Genomic DNA, 18,988 nt, shown 5'->3' on the forward strand with positions numbered 1-18,988 from the left:
CGTGCTGGCTCGCCAGGCGGGCGGAGCAGCGAGGGGCTGCTTGCCCTGGTTCGCCCGTAAGATAACCCACTTATCGTCATACTTATGTTGTATGAAATAAACCTGCAGCAGTTCTTCACCCACAATGAAAGTGTCAGTGTAATCCTTGGGTGACGTCTGTGCATGCGTGTTGAGTGGAGCGGATGACGGTGTGGTCACTATGCCGCTGCCCGCGTACCACGCAGAGGGACATCAGCAGGGCAGCCTTCTAGTGGGCGCCCGTCGGAGCCTCCCCTCCCCCCCGCCACCCCCCCTGCTCCGCCTCGCTAGCGAGGCCGTGCCTCGGGGAGGGGAGGCCCCCAATGGGTTTGCCTTAGGGAGGCGTGCCAATAGGGTGGGCGAGGCTAGACCCCCCTTTTTAGGCGCCTCACCCCCTCAGTTCTTCCTCTGCTTCCTGCGCCGCTCCTCCTGGCCACGCAAATTCCCACCCTTTCCGCTTACCCTGCGCGGCGGAGGCAGCACGCTATTGGAATGTTTTAATGTTTTTTCTTGCGTTGCAGGCGGAGTTACAGGGCGATCTGGAGGCAGAAGGGTACAGTAAGGGTACCTCTGCGACAGGCGGTACAGTAAGGGTACCCCTGTCAGGCACAGTAAGGGTGCCCGAGCCAAGGTCCGGGAGCCGAAGGAGGTTCTGGGAAGACCGCGACGGCACCCCGTTAGTCCTTCGGGCGGTTGGGGGGCCTGACCAACCGGGGGTGTGCCACAACACGCTCCGCCCCCGTCAAAAGGGGCGGGAGTAGTAAACAGATCACGTGATCCAGTGGATGATCTGAAAATATGTGCCGCACTGCCGGGCATCGACCCACCGTGCGTGCTGGCTCGCCAGGCGGGCGGAGCAGCGAGGGGCTGCTTGCCCTGGATCGCCCGTAAGATAACCCACTTATCGTCATACTTATGTTGTATGAAATAAACCTGCAGCAGTTCTTCACCCACAATGAAAGTGTCAGTGTAATCCTTGGGTGACGTCTGTGCATGCGTGTTGAGTGGAGCGGATGACGGTGTGGTCACTATGAGTGTTGGTGTTATGGGCCCTACCAATGGATGCGTGCGTGAATGAGTTAGTGTGATGACGGGTCTGTGACGCAGGGAGGATATGTAAATGTACCCTTTCCCGCTGGAGCAGAAGCTAAGACTTCCTACCAGTAACAAGTGGCCTGTCTGGGGTCCATGTGTCAGGTTGGTTTGCGTCCTTCCATTTCTGGAGTGTAGCAGCAGTTTTACGATCTTTTTAGAGTTTCTTGCTGCTCAGATGGGTCTAATTTCTAATATTTATAGGTCTCAATCGTCTTCATTGCTCGGTTTTGCTCGCAAGAAAGTGTCACTCGCAGTCATTGAAATGTCACTCACAATTGCACTGAAATTATGAAAATGTCACACACAGCAACCTGAACCCTTGGCAGCTATGATTTACAGTCTGTAATCACCGCGCCAATGCTTGTTTGTAACCTCTTCTCACAGCCAGGAGTATTGGACTGTGCCTGGCAGAGCTGCAGCTGTGAGAGGGTAAAATATCCGCATCGGGAGCGCTCTCTGGGGTCTGTTTTCAGCTTTTCTTGTCTCTGTTCCCCCGAGCAGCCGCCGAACATATCTCTGTTTCTCTTTTCGAAATGACCCGGGGTCACACTCCTGTCAATCAGAGAGTGAGGGAGGCTGGGAACGTGTTAGAAGATCTGCCTTAATGTATACAATGTATCCATAATGACATCTTAACGCTAATTCCTGAATTGATTTTTAATAACGACAAACTTTTTTGTAGGCTCCGCCCCTTATCCCTCCGTCCTGAAACCTCTTACCACCGTGTCGGGTGGGGGTGATTGGAAGGTGTGCTAAGACTGCCCCCGTCTGACCCCTCCCCATGCCACACTCTGACGTCACTGGTAATGGCAAGGTGGGGCGACCACACATGCCCTGGATGCCAGCCATGGAGTTACTTTCATCCCGAAGTGCTGCGTGAAGTGAGTGCGCGGTGTGATCTGCTGCAGGTGAGTTGTCGGTGTGGGGGGACTGGAGCCGGGGAAGGCACAGAGCGAGAGATGTTTTGTTCCCCCCTTCTGTCTGCGATGTAATTGTGGCGTAAGGGCCTGAGTAGCTGATTCTGGAGCTGGGAGACCACGTTGGAGTTTCGGCGTCTGTTCCATCTCCTGTGATTCTGGGCGAATCGCTTACCCTCCCCTAACAAAAATGAATGTACCCTTGTGTTATGTAACTGGTGCTCGTGGCGGCTGGTATTAAGGGGCGTTCCCTTACCTACTGAGAAAACTAATGGGTTTCCGGCAGGGGTGGGTTTGTTGCCGGAAGAAGGCGCCTGCAGCCCTGATTTCAAAGGATACGACACAGGTGCAGGGGAGCCTTTTCCCTTATCTGAACCCCAGGACTCGGCAGACCTGCTGTTAAAGGTCGGATCCTGAGTCCGGAGCCCCTCACTGCACACGAGAGCCCCCTCACTGCACACGAGAGCCCCTCACTGCACACGATCTGTTCAGGAGCCCCTCACTGCACACGATCTATTCAGGAGCCCCTCACTGCACACGATCAGTTCAGGAGCCCCTCACTGCACACGAGAGCCCCTCACTGCACACGATCCGTTCGGGAGCCCCTCACTGCACACGATCTGTTCAGGAGCCCCTCACTGCACACGATCTACTCCAGAGTCTGAGCCCCTCCTGGTGCTATGATGCGCTCTCTCACTGCACGGAGTGCACGCACTACCTGCTTCTAAGCCGCACACTGTACTCCTGCGGCTCTCACTGCACACACACTGCGTGCAATATCATCCTGATATTGCACGCACTTTTCCCCTCCTGAGGCGGAAGCCGGGAGGTCTCTTGTCTTTCCCTGTTTTAAAATCGTGTTTTTAACATTTTGATATTCGCTACTTGTAAATTTCACACCTGATCTCAATAGGTGTGTTGAGACCCCCCAGCGCTCAGCAGCGCCTAGAATTTACATTTACCCCTTCCCTGCAGCTCCGGTCCCGCTCTCGGCTGAGTATTGATGCCGAGAGCGCTGGGCGCCGGTTCTGGCGGCCATCTTGGGTCGGGCTGGGTTAGTGAGGCCATCGACAGCGCTATCAAAACAGACAGTGATGGCTCCGCGCAGCGGACGCGACCAGTGGACGCGCCGGACCTGCCCCGGAGTCGTGCCAGAGTCCTGCCCGTCTGCGCCCGCCTGCACCCGTCCGCGCACGACCGGGCTCAGGGCTCAGGGACTCTGGCACACGCACCTGCTATACCTCAGTGGATCTCTTAGCACTGAAATCTGACAGGTATACCCTACCTCCTATTATATGTGCCACTCTCAAGGAAAATCACATCTTGCACATCTCTAGCTGTAAGAACTTAAGCCGTTCAACCCCCTTAAAGCTAGCCACCCTCAACACCAGGTCACTGCAGAAACACCACTTGGAAATCTTCACCCTTCTACAGGACGAGACTATCGATATCCTGACACTCACCGAAACCTGGCTGAGCGATGCCTCTTCCCCGGATATCATCGCCGCCCTTCCCAGTGGGTATGATATGATCTGGCATAATCGACCAGAGGGGGCCCGAGGTGGGGGTGTAGCAACGATCTTTAAAAGGCAATGTATGGTAACCAAAATCTTATCAGAGACCATAAATACCGTTGACCTACTGGGGATAAAAATTACCATGAACAACTCCTGTCTTACTATCTTAACAGTATATTGCCCACCCCAAAGTACCCCCATGTTCAATGATCTCTTTTTTCCCATTATATCAGACCTATGCACACGTTATAAAAACATCCTGGTAACTGGTGACTTCAATGTCCACTGGGATAAAAGTGATCAAGATCTGTCAGTCCAGAAATTACAGACCACCATGACCGCCCTTGGATTGACACAACTTGTGGAAGCTCCAACCCACATAAAAGGCCATATTTTAGATCTCATTTGGTCCTCGACACCAAAAGCGGTCATCACAAGTATTTCACCCTGTATTTGGTCGGATCACCATCTTATCTCGTATGACTTACCGCAAAATATCTACCAGGCCAAACTACCGTTAAAAACAAAAAAAGTGCGCCAATGGAAAAAAGTGAATTCTGAGACCCTAGCCAAAGCCCTGCCCAAATACAAACAGAATTTTACAACCCCTTCTGATAGTACTGACCTAGACTCAAAATATGATATGATAATAACCACCCTTAGGCAATCAATCGATGAGCTAGCTCCTGAAAAGACACAAAAAATAAAAGGTGTAGAGAAAGGAGCCCCCTGGTTCACCGAAGGTCTACGTGAACAAAAAAGAAAGCTTCGCTACCTCGAAAGATGCTGGAGGAAATCCAAAAAGGATACCGACAGGGAATCATATAGAACATCGTTCCAATTATACAAAAAGCTTATTATATCAGCCAAGAAGGATTATTATGAGACACGCATTAACAACGCTACTAACATTCAGAGAGAGACCTTCCAAATTCTGAAAGAGCTGAGTAAGAAGGAGGAAAAGGCAGATATCTTGATTGACTGCGATACCTTTCAAGGATATTTCCTCGAAAAAGTAGCGACCATCTTGTCTGATATCAAGAAGGATAACCCAGTCCCCTACATCGAACAATTGCCTCCTTCAAACTCTTCAATCCCTGTCTTTACCAGCTTCCCCGAAGTTGATTCCACCATTCTGAGACAACTTGTAGTATCCACCAAATCAGGTTCCCCCGCTGATCCCTGCCCGCCCGACATCCTTCGGCTAGCAATACCGATTCTAGAAGACCAGATTTTAGATCTGTTAAACACCTCACTAGCCACTGGATCATTACCATCTACCTTCAAAGAGGCACGCGTCAGACCCCTGATAAAAAAGCCTGGAGCTGATCCAACTAGCCTGAAGAACTACAGGCCAATCTCCCAGCTGCCATTTCTGTCAAAGGTACTAGAACAGCACGTACTAAAATCCCTGTCATCCCTCCTGGAATCTCACCACCTTCTCCAGGAGCGGCAAGCTGGTTTTCGTGCCCACCATAGCACAGAACTAGTAATGCTGTCGGTACTGGATGAGCTAAGATGCATGGCTGACAGTAAAAAGCCAAGCGCCCTGATATTATTAGACCTTTCAGCGGCATTTGATACTGTCAGCCATGCACTGCTCCTGGACAGACTGGCTAGGTTTGGGATAGGAGAGCAAGCCCTCAAATGGTTAACAGCCTTCTTAATAAGAAGGACGCAGAAGATCCAGTTGGCAGACCAGGTCTCAGACGTGGGTATGTTAGCCTGTGGAGTCCCGCAGGGATCAGCGCTCTCTCCGCTCCTATTTAATCTTTACCTACAACCATTGATAGAGTCCCTGGCAAACATGAATTGTAAAGTTTTTAACTATGCCGACGAAACTCAGCTGTTGCTGAGTATCGATAATACACCATCGGCTCAGTCCATGGCCCAAGACATACTACGATTTACAGTGAAGTGGATGTCGTCCAATTTGCTGAAAATCAATCCAGACAAAACGGAAGTCCTTATAATCTCAACCTCTACTTCCCCCTGGAATGATTTGTTTTGGCCACAAGAACTAGGACCTACTCCAAAACCATGCCCTAGTGTCAAGAGTCTTGGGATGAAAATCGATCAGGAACTCTCGATGGCCAACCAAGTATCCGCTGTAGTTGGTTCCTGCACCAATCTGATCAGGCAACTACGTAAACTCGCCCCCCTGCTCTCGAGGAATATGCTGCGAACCATTGTCTCAGCCACAATAGTGTCTAGAATAGACTATGGCAATGCGTTGTACCTCGGCCTTCCAAAGAACTCCATCAACCGTCTTCAGATTATCCTAAATGACGCAGCACGTCTGATTTTTGGAATGCCGAGGAGGACTCATGCCTCCCCTCTGCTCTATAGGCTACATTGGCTGCCTATGGTGCAGAGAGTCGAATTTAAGAGTATGTGTATCTGCCACAAAGCAATCCACGGACAGGCGCCAGCCTACATAAAAGAAAGGCTCGAAATATACGAACCTAAGCGCGCTCTGCGATCGTCCGGATCTTTTCTGCTATCCTGTCCACGTTTCAAGTTAACAACTAAAGGAGGCAGATCTTTTTCAGTTCAGGCTCCTACCATCTGGAATAAGCTACCGGAGGCACTTCGCAGAGAACCCAATCTTCTCCATTTTAGGAAGTCCTTGAAAACTTTACTCTTTAAAGACGCATTCCCATCTCAATAGTCGGTCACTAGATCAGACACCTCTATATTCTTATTTGATCTTTGTTGCTGTACTTGGTCAGTAGCGCTTTGAGACCTGTCGGTGAGTTGGCGCGATACAAAACCCAGTTACAAATTACAAATTACAAATTTAATCCCGAGAACCTCACTGCACACACAGTCTACTGCGGATCCTCTCACAGTACACATAATCCGGAGCCTCTCGCAGAACACGTGCACTGGCTGATCTGAAGCCTTTCACTGCACACACAGTCTACCGAGTCCCGAGCCGCCCACTGTATCCACCTGCTGCTACTCCTTCCTCCAGGTCTCACTGCATACATTTTTTACTCCCCAAGTCCCTCACTGCACACAGCGTCTGCTCTCGGTCCGCTCACTGCACATACCTACCATCTGGACTTCTAACTGCCAAAGTGCACCTCTGCCCCTCTCCCTGCCCATACAAACTGTGGCACCACCCTGCCAGTGCCACAGCCACCTCAGCATAAACTGGCACCCCTCCCTGCACACCCCGTCATAACTCCCTGCACATGAAGTGCCTCTCCCTTCAAACGCCAGCATCAGCCAGTGGCGTGTAAAGGAAGGGAGACAGGGCCCGCACTGGTGATGGTGTCACTGGGGGTGCCCCTGTTGGCAAAGCTCCGGGACCGTTCCTGCAGCTCCTTAACTGCAACTGGGACTATAGACGAAAGGCAACATTAAAAGAGGTGCCGGGGCTCTTATAAGGCAGCAACTTTACAAAGCGTGTGTTCTGTTTAATCTGCTTAATCCAAAGATTCCGAACGTTAATACAAATGGGGAGGGGATAGTGTGTAAAGGCCAAACATGTGTTTCGGATTATGCAGCATCTTTATACAGTACATTAGTTTTTATTTAGTGAAACTCAGTGCGAACTTTGTTTTTCTCCTAACTTTAGTGGTGCCCTTTGTTGCTTTAACAACCCCAGCGTCCTGCTGTCCTTGATTTGCATGCCACAGATGCTCACGCTGCTCTCATCATCCTCCTCCTAATGCCTCGCACTGCTCTTCTCATTCGCCTTCCTTGTAACTCGCGCTGCTCTCATCATCCTCCTCCTAATGCCTCACGCTGCTCTTCTCATTCGCCTTCCTTGTAACTCACGCTGCTCTCATCATCCTCCTCCTAGTGCCTCGCGCTGCTCTTCTCATTCGCCTTCCTTGTAACTCGCGCTGCTCTCATCATCCTCCTCCTAGTGCCTCGCGCTGCTCTTCTCATTCGCCTTCCTTGTAACTCACGCTGCTCTCATCATCCTCCTCCTAGTGCCTCGCGCTGCTCTTCTCATTCGCCTTCCTTGTAACTCACGCTGCTCTCATCATCCTTCCTTATCACTCACACACATTTACTCATTCGCCCTCCTACTGCATCACACTGCTCTTCTCATCGCCCTTCCTACTCACTCACGCTGCTTTTCTAATCCTCACTCTCCTTTCTTTACCTCATGCTCCTGTGGCACTCTCCTTCCTAGGACCTCATGCTGCTCTTATTGCTATCCTTCCTTTTTCATCAAACTGATCTCAACCTCCTCAGTCTCCTTCATTATACCACATGCTCCTCCACACCCTACAATTCCAATACAATCCTCATCATTCCAAAACACAGCAGCTAATACAACCATAACACATAAGTAAAACACATTGCCAATTAAAACGCAAAAAACAGAAACACAACAAAATGCGAGACCTATTGCATTTCCAATGCTTGTTTACTAAGGGACGGGTCTTCAGATTTCAGTCCCACTTAGATCAAAGCATCATCTCTGAAAGTGTGTAAGGTTTTCATTTGGAAGACTCAATCTGTGACACTGTGATACATAACGGCAAGATTGGGGTGGGTGGGGGCGGGGGGGGTCACACATAGGCCTATCCTGTAGAAGTCTTGCAACATTACACAGGCAGTCCTAGAAGCGTTATTAGGGAATGAAGTGCCCTTTGGAGCCTGTGGAAAACTCAATAATCCTGAATCCTTCCTGCACCAGAGACTTCTATCGAAACATCCTACAGAAATAGTCTGCAGCAGCTTGATAGGAACACCCTGTAGTTGGCATGTTGTGATTTCTGATATAAAGCGCACAGCGTAAGAACAATTTCACTTGTTCTGCTGCATCTCCGGAGAGGTTTGTAACTTTAGCTCTTTCTGAGTTTCTCCGCTTCTATAGGACTTTCTACATGTAGTGTATTCACTTGCTTTACATGTGAACCAATCCTCCCTCAATGCCTCGGGGCACAGACCATATCTCTGTGGTGCCATTTCAAGCACCGCTCCCTTGCAAGATGTAGCTGTAATATAGAATCCAGGGCATAGGGCAGAGAAGACCAGCACAACACAAAGGACAGACTTCTAGGCCCAGAGGGGCATTTACAGCCTGACAGCCACAAGTCATGCTGCTGTGAAGCAACAGAGGGCCTCGCCAACCCATCTACTCTAAGCAGGATTTATTTGGACACATTTACATTACTATGTTCACTTTACTCTGTGCACTTTTAAAACGCCCATACAATGCACCGCATAAAGACACTCTCCAGCCATACCTGCACCTTTATTTATTTACCCCTTCCGGACATTTGAGGTAACCATTCCACAAACCTACCTTATCTTAGTGTGCAGTGCACCAGGCTCTTGTAGGAATGTGGCTTATCCGCTTCAAATGAGGGCACTCAGCCTCTAACCCAGACTCACCACCACTTAGCCACATTGTGTGATCCTGGAAGTGTTTTATTTTTCTGGTCCTCCGTTTCCTAATCTTGCAAGATTAGTAGTGTTTAAAGGTTAACTCATTTTAATAAGAGCTACCTAAAACAACAGTAAGTTTCTAAACAGCACAGGAGCACTGTTATTAACCCTAACTTTAATAGTGTTTGCAGGGGGTAGTAGGGACAAGAAAAGCTTTCAGAGACTTCCCTGTTAATGTTGTAAATTAGGTAAAATGTGGGATATTGAAATGGCTGCAGGCACGCCTGTTGTCAGTCACACCAGAGCTATAGCCAGGGCCACTGGAATTGTGGCAAGAGCGGACAAAATTATGTGGCAAGGTTGAGTAAATTATGCAGCAAGAGAAAGCAAACATAATGCACCACATTTTGTAATAGTATTAGTTCATTATTTCATCATTTTTAAGCTTGGTAACACCCTGTGGGCATTGGTTGCAACTCATTAGTATCGGTTGAACATCCAAATACAGCAATAAGCAACAGAAAGGTGACCAGTCCAGCTTTGCAAAGAGTCTTCCACTGCGCAGCAAAACGAATCGTCGCATTTTTAGTACGTTTTTTAACCATTTGAGCTAGAAACAAATGTTGTTTTTGTTAAAATCTGGGTATTATGCAGCAGATGATGAATTATGTGGCAGATGCGGCAAATATATAATTACGTGGAAATCGCCGCAGACGTTCAATCACATAATTCCAATGGCCCTGGCTATAGGCTCTGTGACGGCGTGAGGTCGCATCACGTAGCAGATGTTAATGGATGACTTTTGTCCTGACTTAAAGAAACACCCCCAGTCTAGCGCCCCAGTGCTGCTTTTAATTCATGCTTTGGCGCTATACAGAACAGTAAGAAAGAACAAAGCCAGCGGTATCCCTCTAGGGCAGCACCGGATTATCGATTAGCCCATTATATTGGTTGGTGATAATTTAAATTCACCCCACGTGTGCACTCTTGAGTAGTACCCGCTGACACAGTACTTCCCCAGGTTCTGGGGCAAAGTGAAAACAAACAGCAAAAGGTGCACCACTTCCACAAGTGTAAATGATATTAAATTAGTCCATGTACATGATGTATTTTCTTTTTCAAAAATTCTTCTTTATTGTTCATCACGTAGCAGATGTTAATGGATGACTTTTGTCCTGACTTAAAGAAACACCCTCAGTCTAGCGCCCCTGTGCTGCTTTTAATTCATGCTTTGCGCTATACAGAACAGTATATAAAGCCTCTCATAGTTTCAAGTGCAAGATTTTGGTGATATCGTATCGCAGACAGTAAGGCTTAGGTTTTTAGTTTGTGGTAAATATATCCCTGCAATCCTGCCATCTAGTAAACTCTGCCTCGCCCCTTCTGTTTTCTTTTTCTGGCCTCCGATTCCTGGGCGCTTGTGAAGGAATAAATGCAGAGCCATCGGGGGTAGAAAAGAGCGTAGTGCAGGCACTGGTTTAGAAATGAGAGGCTCGTGAAAATGAAAGCAATAGGGGTGGGTCTGTGGGATGCACGGCAGCCCTACAGGGAAAGTAACGGCTTTGATGTAGACTTGGTTGAGACAGTAGAGATGGAGCCATCAAGCACAGACGACAAGCAATGTGTGAAGGGAGGGGCCCAAGAATTGCATGACAAAAGAAATCCGAGTACTTTACTGCAAGGGTGGGGGAGGGGAGGAGAGCGACCTGGGTTCAGCACGAGAGGCCCAAGGGTGGAGGGCAGGATCAGAAGGGTGAATAGAGTTAAAGTCTGATAAAAGCAAGAAGGAGAGAAGCCAGTCTCCTACCTGCCATTGCTGGGAGTGTTCTTGAGCTGAAAAGGTCCATGTCCGCCCCGTGATCTAAGGAAATACTACAGACCATTCTTTCTTGAATGTGCTGGTTCAGAAAATTCCGAGCTGCTCAAACTTCAAGCTGTGCTTTTACATTGTGAGCACACTGCACTTAATTGAAAAGGGTCTCAGATCTTTTGTGTAGTTACGTGGTTTACCTGCACGCACAAGAGACAGAGCTCGAATTCTTAAACTCCCTGTGCACACTCGTCACTGTGATTTCCTGTGTTTTAGATCCAAAAGCTGTGTCCAATGTACTATAAGCGGTAAACAATCACCGCCTGCATCACAACTCACCATTTACTACAGCCGGTACCTGTGGTGAGCAGAGACATTTATCACTCATTTCACCTGGCTGCGCTCGATGGCCCAGGCGGGCTCCATAATCGAAAACAGGCTCTCTGCACCCTGCTGTAAATTGTGTCATGTGTACGTGGGTTACATGATTACACTGTGGACGACACACACTGCCAATTTGAAGAGGTCTCAGTTTAGCATAATTTACTGCCTACTTGTCCTTCGGACAAAACAGTAATGAAAACTTCTTGCCCTTGCAATAAATCTTAATGATAAAGGGGGTATAAACTTTTTTGTTCTACCCGCTCCATCACAGGTACATCTCACATAGGACATTAGTCAGTCTAGTACGGTCATCGAGTGGGGCCTTACTCAGTAGTTTCTGGCTCTATGGACCGTAGGTAGACCTGGAAAGGTGACCAAATATCCCCAGGGCAGTGCTATCTCCCGCTTACCCAGCAGTTATGCCAGGGAGACCAGTTGGCGATTAAAACATGATATATTGAGGGTGTAGCCCAGCAGTGCCACCAGGGGATTGGGCACGTCATGGCAGAGTTATGTTCGAACACTGCTACCCAATATGCACGTACAACCAGACAAGTCGAAGTAAGGTCCGCTCCCTCCCCCTTGCACTTCATGCAGTTATCAGGTCTAGTGTGGTTGAATGTTGTAATAGCAGCAGGCAATAGGTAGTAACGGTGCAGAAATTTAAAGTGTAAGAGATTGCGTCTCTGACATTGATGTGCTCCGCGTTTGTGTGCAACAGTATGTCCACATTTTATCAGTTATCGTCACCCCTAGTTCCGCTGCCCATATCTCTCGCACCCACCCTGTAGTGTCAGGCCTCAATGCAATACATGCTCGATATATTCTTGAGGTCATATGGTCTCCCTCAGTGTCTACGATGGTCAGTGTTGACGTAGAGAAGTCTTTAGTGGGTAGTGGATAGATGGGTACCAGCGATCTCAGAGTGTTACGAAGGCGTCTAAAAATAAAACAGTCCATGTATGACATGTCCCCCCTCCCATGGGTCCTCCGCCAAGGGCGCAACATGCCTATATGGGAACAGGTCCCCCCTGGTGTATTAGTTATGCCGGTGTAGTGTACATTGTACTAGTTTCTCCCGGGTGAGCGGGAGCCAAGGATTGTCATGCATTGGACTAGAGGGGGCTGCCCCCCAGCATGCATCGCGGGCACCGCCATGTCCAGCACGTGGGTGATACCGTCTGTATGTCTTCAGTGTCTAGTGGTATGCCTTGGGTAAGATCTGAGAGTGTAATATTCCCTCCAGCAGCGCCCGCTCTGGGCGCAGGTAAGGTATCAGGGCATCAGCAGCCCAATGCCACCACACATATCGCTGGTACCACTCTAAGTAGTAAAGGTGTAAATCCAGGACTCCAAGGCCTCCTTGTTCCAGGGTGTGAGACCGGCCTCGTGGCGTGGGCCCTCCCGACCGGCAAGTTACACGACAACCACGCCAAACCTCGTGGACACGGCCTCCTGGCCTCCGTGGACCAACATCCCGAGGGCCGACCAGATCCCCAACACGCATGCCCGGCCGAGGGAGAACGAAACCCCCCCAAAACCAGACCGAGAGGCGCCGACTCTGTCACACCTCTGGACTCTTCCCGAGGGAGGTTTCGATCGGCCACCCGGCCCCCGGCGAGCGGGCGCCTCTCCTGCTGGGCGTCTGGGGTCCCTCCCGGACACATCTGAATAGAACAAGGGGCTGAGCAACAGGAAACCCCGACACCTCGCCCCCAGGCACGAGACCCTTCTCCGCGAGGACTCCGGACTTCAAAGAGGAGGGGGAGTATAACAAGGGGTGCTGAAGGGACGAGAGGCAGAGAAGACCTGGACTGACGAGAGCCTGCGGACCTGGTCGCGGCTCGATCGCTCCCCGAACAGAAGAAACGCTAACCGAACTCTGAACCATCTGAGCCCTGCTGACGCTGTCGCGGCTCCCCGAACTCTGAACCATCTGAGCCCTGCTGACGCGGTCGCGGCTCCCCGAACTCTGAACCATCTGAGCCCTGCTGACGCTGTCGCGGCTCCCCGAACTCTGAACCATCTGAGCCCTGCTGACGCTGTCGCGGCTCCCCGAACTCTGAACCACCTGAGCCCTGCTGACGCCGTCGCGGCTCCCTGAACTAAGAACCTCCGGTGCCTGCTGAGTGACTCGCGGCCCGCTACTCCAAGAGAATCGGCCGAGATCGCCGAGAGAAGCAACATCCCCTCAGCTCGAGGATTGAGAGCTGTGCGCCGGATACCTCGCAGAGACATTAATTGAAAGACTGTCCCGCTACCCCTTTTCCCTCATCACAAGATCGCTGCCGCTTGTGGCATTAATTCTGCACCTGCCTGCCGGATCATAAAGATCCCTGACAACTACCGATAAAAGCCTAATACCGACTACTGTGTGGTGTCCCTCTATCCGAAGAGAAAGTAGCGCAGCGCGTGCGATCCTAGGTGCGAGACCCTTCCAGGAAGGGCCTCCCTGCTCTTGCTCGGCCTATATCTGGGAAGGGTGGGCCTCAGGGTGGTCAGGAACCCATTCCGCAGCCTCCCCGGGGAACCCCTTCTAACATTTGGTGGCAGGCGACGGGATCCGAGCCAACAAAAGGACCAGTTAGAATCGTACACGCACCGAGAACTGAAACAATTTTGCAAAGACTTTGGAATCGCTACCACCGGACTAAGCACGAAAGAGGACTTCCAGGGGGCATTAAAGACCTGGGTCGAGGCAGAAACTCCACGGTCGCAAGCAGAAGAAGAGGACCCCAACGAACCACGAAGCAGCCCAGGGAGGAACGGCGCTCCCGAGGGGGGCCTATCCCCAGAGGAACTAGCGGACCAAGAAAGAAGTCGCAACCACAAACTGGAACTAGCAAAACTAAAAATCGAAGGAGAGATAAAACTAGCTGAGAAAAAACTAGCAGTGGAACAATTACGCCTACACGGGGAACTAGAAGAAAAGAAAAGACAGAGAGAAAACGAAGAAAAGAAACTCCAACTAGAGCACGAACGCAGCCTGAAGGAGATCGAGCTGCAGGCCAAGTGGGCGGAGACCCGACCCTCGGAAACGCAACCCACCTCCTCCACCGTGGAACCAAAGGTCCACATCCCCAAAGATGTGGTAAAAGAGTACTATAAGAACGACGACATTCAGCAATGGTTCAAGGCCTACGAAGTCGCCATGACCTCTCACCGAGTCCCGCAGAAAGACTGGGGGGCTGGGCTGTGGGGCCGGTTCCTGAGCGAGGGGAGAGATACCCTGCTGGACCTGCCCTCCACCGTGATGAACTCCTACAGCCACATGAAAGAGGCCCTGGTAGCCAGATATGGGCTCACCCCTGAAATGTACCGGCAACGGTTTAGAGACTGCAAAAAGATACCCGGTACCACATGGGTGGAGTACGTGAACTTTTACAGCCGGGCCTTGGACGGATGGATCAAGGGCAGCAAGGTCTCCACCTTTGAGGAGCTGTTCGACCTGATCGCATGGGAACACTTGGCCGCTAATTGCTTCGTAGAGCTGCGCCAGCACCTCCTGGACAGCAAACTCACAGACCCTCGGAAACTGGCTGTAGAAGCGGACCGGTGGGTGAACACCCGGACCTCCCGGGGCCCCGTGGGAGACTACGGTCGCCACAATCAGGGACCCCCCTGCCAGAGGGGCGGAGGGAACCACAGCCGGTAAAGGGAGCTCCCGGGGGGACCCCCGCGCAGCCCTCCCCGAGGACAATCTCCGCCCTTCCCAGCTCCGCCTCCGGCCAGCACTGGGCCACTAGGGAGGCCGGGACCCCGGGGGAGGATCACATGTTTCCGCTGCCAGCAGACCGGACACTATGCCAGTGACCCTCAGTGTCCCCAGTACCAGCGGACCACCACCACAACCCCGCCGGCTCGGCAGATGGCCTCTGTAGCCCTGGGAGAAGAGATGGAAGACTCCGAAGAATGGGAACCAGCCGCCATGGCTTTGGTCTCCCTAGGGGACCGGGAGATGGTCCCCGGAACGCCCCTGCCCGCCAACACGAAGAAGTACCGACAGCAGGTAACGGTCAATGGTCACCGCATCGAGGGGCTCCGGGACACGGGGGCGAGTGTCACGGCGGTCCACTGTCACCTGATTTCTGAGGACCAAATCCTGCCTGACGCCTTTTGCCCCGTTATCTCATCAGACAATTCCGAGAGCCTCTGCCGGATGGCCCTAGTCCCCTTCGAATGGGGGGGGAGTCACCGGCAAGTTAAAAGTAGCGGTCAGAACCTCCCAGCCCGTGGACTGCCTCCTGGGCAACGACCTGGAGAACTCCCCGTGGGGATAAGTGGAGCGAAGGGCCCACCTAGAAATGATGGGCCTACCCGAGTGGGTATGCGCCACCACACGCTCGATGACTCTCCGGGCACCTTCCTCCGAGGGGGGTGAGGTCCTGCCCCTGAACACCGCCACCACCCCCGAGAGCCAGGATACCCCACCAGAGGCCAACGACCCCCTCCTGGACGAACCAACCGCTCCCAGCGAAGAATCCGGGCCTTCCGACCCCGCAACACCGACCCAACTCGGGGACTTGCCAGAACTAGCCCCGTGGCCCTGCGAAGGGGGCCCCTCCCGTGAAGAGTTCTGCCAAGAACAATCCACCTGCCCGTCCCTCATTGGACCCCGACAACAGGCCGAGGCCCAAGCAGCCGGCGACCAGACTGGCACCCACTGGGTATACTGGGAGAACGGACTGCTGCACAGTGAACAGAAGTCGGCCGAGTTGGGATCGGCCCGAGTACTAGTAGTACCCCTACGCTTCCGAAGTCTTCTCCTGGGCCTGGCCCATGATGTGCCTCTGGCCGGACACTTAGGCCAAGATAAGACATACCAGCGACTCGTCACCCACTTCTACTGGCCCAAGATGCGAGCCAATGTGGAGGCCCACTGCAAGTCCTGCCCCACGTGCCAGGCCAGCGGAAAGAGTGGGGGCAAGCGCAAGGCTCCGCTCCAACCCTTCCCCGTCGTCAGTACCCCCTTTGAGCGGGTAGGAATCGACATTGTCGGACCACTGGACCCTAAGACCGCCCAGGGCCACCGGTTCATCCTCGTCCTGGTGGACCATGCCACCCGTTACCCCGAAGCCATCCCTCTCCGCACCGTAACGGCCCCCGTGGTGGGCCGGGCCTTGATGGGGATCTTCTCCCGCATGGGCTTCCCCCGCGAAGTCGTGAGTGACCGGGGGACGAACTTTATCTCCCGATATATGAAGTCCCTCTGGCAGCAGTGCGGAGTATCGTACAAGTTCACCACCCCGTACCACCCCCAAGGAAACGGCCTAGTCGAACGCTTTAACAAGACACTGAAGGGGATGATCATGGGCCTCGAGGAACCCCTACGCCGGAGGTGGGACGTCCTCCTCCCATGTCTCCTGTTCGCCTACCGGGAGGTCCCCCAAAAATCCCTGGGGTTCAGCCCATTCGAACTGTTATATGGACACCCCGTCCGAGGACCCCTGAGCCTGGTCAAGGAGGGGTGGGAATCAACCCCCCCGGGGGACCCCTCCAGACGTGTTCCGATACATCCTAGCGCTCCGCAACCAAACCCGAAAATTCAGGGAACTCGCAGAAGCAAACCTCGAGGCCAGTCAAGAAGAGATGAAGCGCTGGTATGACCAGAATGCTACGCTGGTTGAGTTTCAGCCGGGCCAACAAGTCTGGGTCATGGCCCCGGTGAGACCCTGCGCTCTCCAAGATAAATGGACTGGGCCCTTCAAGGTGGTCGAGCGGAAGAGCCAAGTCACATATCTCATCGATGTGCAGTCCCCGCGGAACCCCCTCCGGGTTCTCCATGTGAACCGCCTCAAGCCCCACTTTGTGCGGACCGAATTGAGTCTACTCCTGGCCACCGACGATGGGGCCGAAGAAGACACCGAGCCCCTCCCAGACCTCCTGGGGGCGAAGGAAGCCGATGGATCCGTGGAGGGGGTGAAACTGTCGACCGCCCTCACAGCCCAACAGACCAACGACTGCCGCCAGCTACTTGGGCAGTTCGCGGATCTCTTCTCCCTGACCCCCGGAGTCACCAGCTGGTGTGTCCACAACGTGGACACCGGAGACAGCCCGCCAGTGAGACATCGGGCCTACCGGGTCCCTGATCGGGTCCGGACCTGCATCCAGACCGAGGTGACAAAGATGCTGGACCTTGGGGTGATTGAACGCTCCGACAGCCCCTTGGCTAGCCCGGTAATCCTGGTTCCGAAGGCGACTACCCCGGGTGTTGCCCCTGAGTTGAGATTCTGCGTGGACTACCGAGGCCTCAATGCGTTCACCCGAGCAGACGCTCACCCTATCCCCCGTGCCGACGAACTCATTGACCGCCTTGGGGCCGCCTGCTACCTCAGCACCTTCGACCTGACCAGTGGGTACTGGCAGATTGCCCTCACCGAGGGAGCCAAGGAGCGCTCCGCCTTCTCCACCCCGGATGGGCACTACCGCTTTAGGGTGATGCCGTTCGGAATGAAAAATGCCCCGGCCACCTTCCAGCGGCTGGTGAACAGGGTCCTGGCCGGACTAGAGGGGTTCAGCGCAGCATACCTTGACGACATAGCGGTCTTCAGCTCCCAGTGGACTGAGCACCTCCAGCACCTCCGTCAAGTCCTGCTGGCTCTACGCCGGGCCGGCCTCACCATCAAAGCTGGCAAATGTCAAATTGGGCACGGCTCCGTAACTTATCTGGGGCACCAAGTGGGGAGTGGGCAGGTCGCCCCCCTCCAGCCGAAGATCGACGCCATCTTGTCCTGGGAACCCCCTACCACCCAAACAGAAGTCCGAGCTTTCCTGGGCCTCACCGGCTACTACCGAAGGTTCATTAAAAACTATGGCAGCATCGCAGGCCCTCTCACAGAGCTAACCTCCAAAAAACACCCCAAGAAAATACACTGGACTCCCGCCTGCCAGGAGGCGTTCGACACCCTAAAGGCCCCAATGTGCGCGGCTCCAGTACTCAAAGCACCTGACTACGCCCAGGAGTTTGTGGTCCAGACGGACGCCTCGGAACACGGCATCGGGGCAGTCCTCTCACAATACGTCAACAAGGGCATAGATCAGCCCATAGCTTTCATCAGCCGAAGGTCACTGCCCCGAGAACAGCGGTGGAGCACGATTGAACGTGAGACGTTCGCCGTAGTCTGGGCCCTCAAAAAGCTACGGCCCTACCTGTTCGGAACACACTTCCGAGTGCAAACGGACCATCGACCCCTGCGGTGGTTGATACAGATGCGAGGGGAAAACCCCAAGCTGCTACGCTGGTTCATCTCTCTCCAGGGAATGGATTTCACTGTGGAACATCGCCCCGATTTTGACCACGCCAACGCGGACGGCCTGTCCCGATTCTTCCGCTTCAGCGAGGAGAACTCCCAAGTGGATGGGTAGTTCTCCCCGCCTTTCAGCTGGGGGGGGCACATGTGAGACCGGCCTCGTGGCGTGGGCCCTCCCGACCAGCAAGTTACACGACAACCACGCTGAACCTCGTGGACGCGGCCTCCCGGCCTCCATGGACCAACATCCTGAGGACCGAACAGATCCCCAACACGCATGCCCGGCCGAGTGAGAACGAAACCCCCCCAAAACCAGACCGAGAGGCGCCGACTCTGTCACACCTCTGGACTCTTCCCGAGGGAGGTTTCGATCGGGCGCCTCTCCTGCTGGGCGTCTGGGGTCCCTCCCGGACACATCTGAATAGAACAAGGGGCTGAGCGACAGGAAACCCCGACACCTCGCCCCCAGGCACGAGAGCCCTCTCCGCGAGGACTCCGGACTTCAAAGAGGAGGGGGAGTATAACAAGGGGTGCTGAAGGGACGAGAGGCAGAGAAGACCTGGACTGACGAGAGCCTGCGGACCTGGTCGCGGCTCGATCGCTCCCCGAGCAGAAGAAACGCTAACCGAACTCTGAACC

The 18,988-nt window shown here is 53.0% G+C and overlaps 1 long non-coding RNA gene across 1 annotated transcript in view; it reads left to right on the forward strand.

Moving 5' to 3' along the window:
• Window positions 1–1,922: 1,922 nt before the first annotated feature.
• LOC146822367 (uncharacterized) overlaps window positions 1,923–18,988 on the forward strand; it is a 195,115-nt gene continuing 178,049 nt past the window's right edge. The window contains exon 1 of the long non-coding RNA XR_014963269.1: window positions 1,923–2,021. This is a non-coding gene — a long non-coding RNA (uncharacterized LOC146822367). The remainder of the gene's footprint in view (window positions 2,022–18,988) is intronic.

The sequence above is a fragment of the Triturus cristatus genome, chromosome 6 (genome assembly GCF_964204655.1).
Source record: "Triturus cristatus chromosome 6, aTriCri1.1, whole genome shotgun sequence".
In the NCBI taxonomy this organism is placed as follows: Eukaryota; Metazoa; Chordata; class Amphibia; order Caudata; family Salamandridae; genus Triturus; species Triturus cristatus.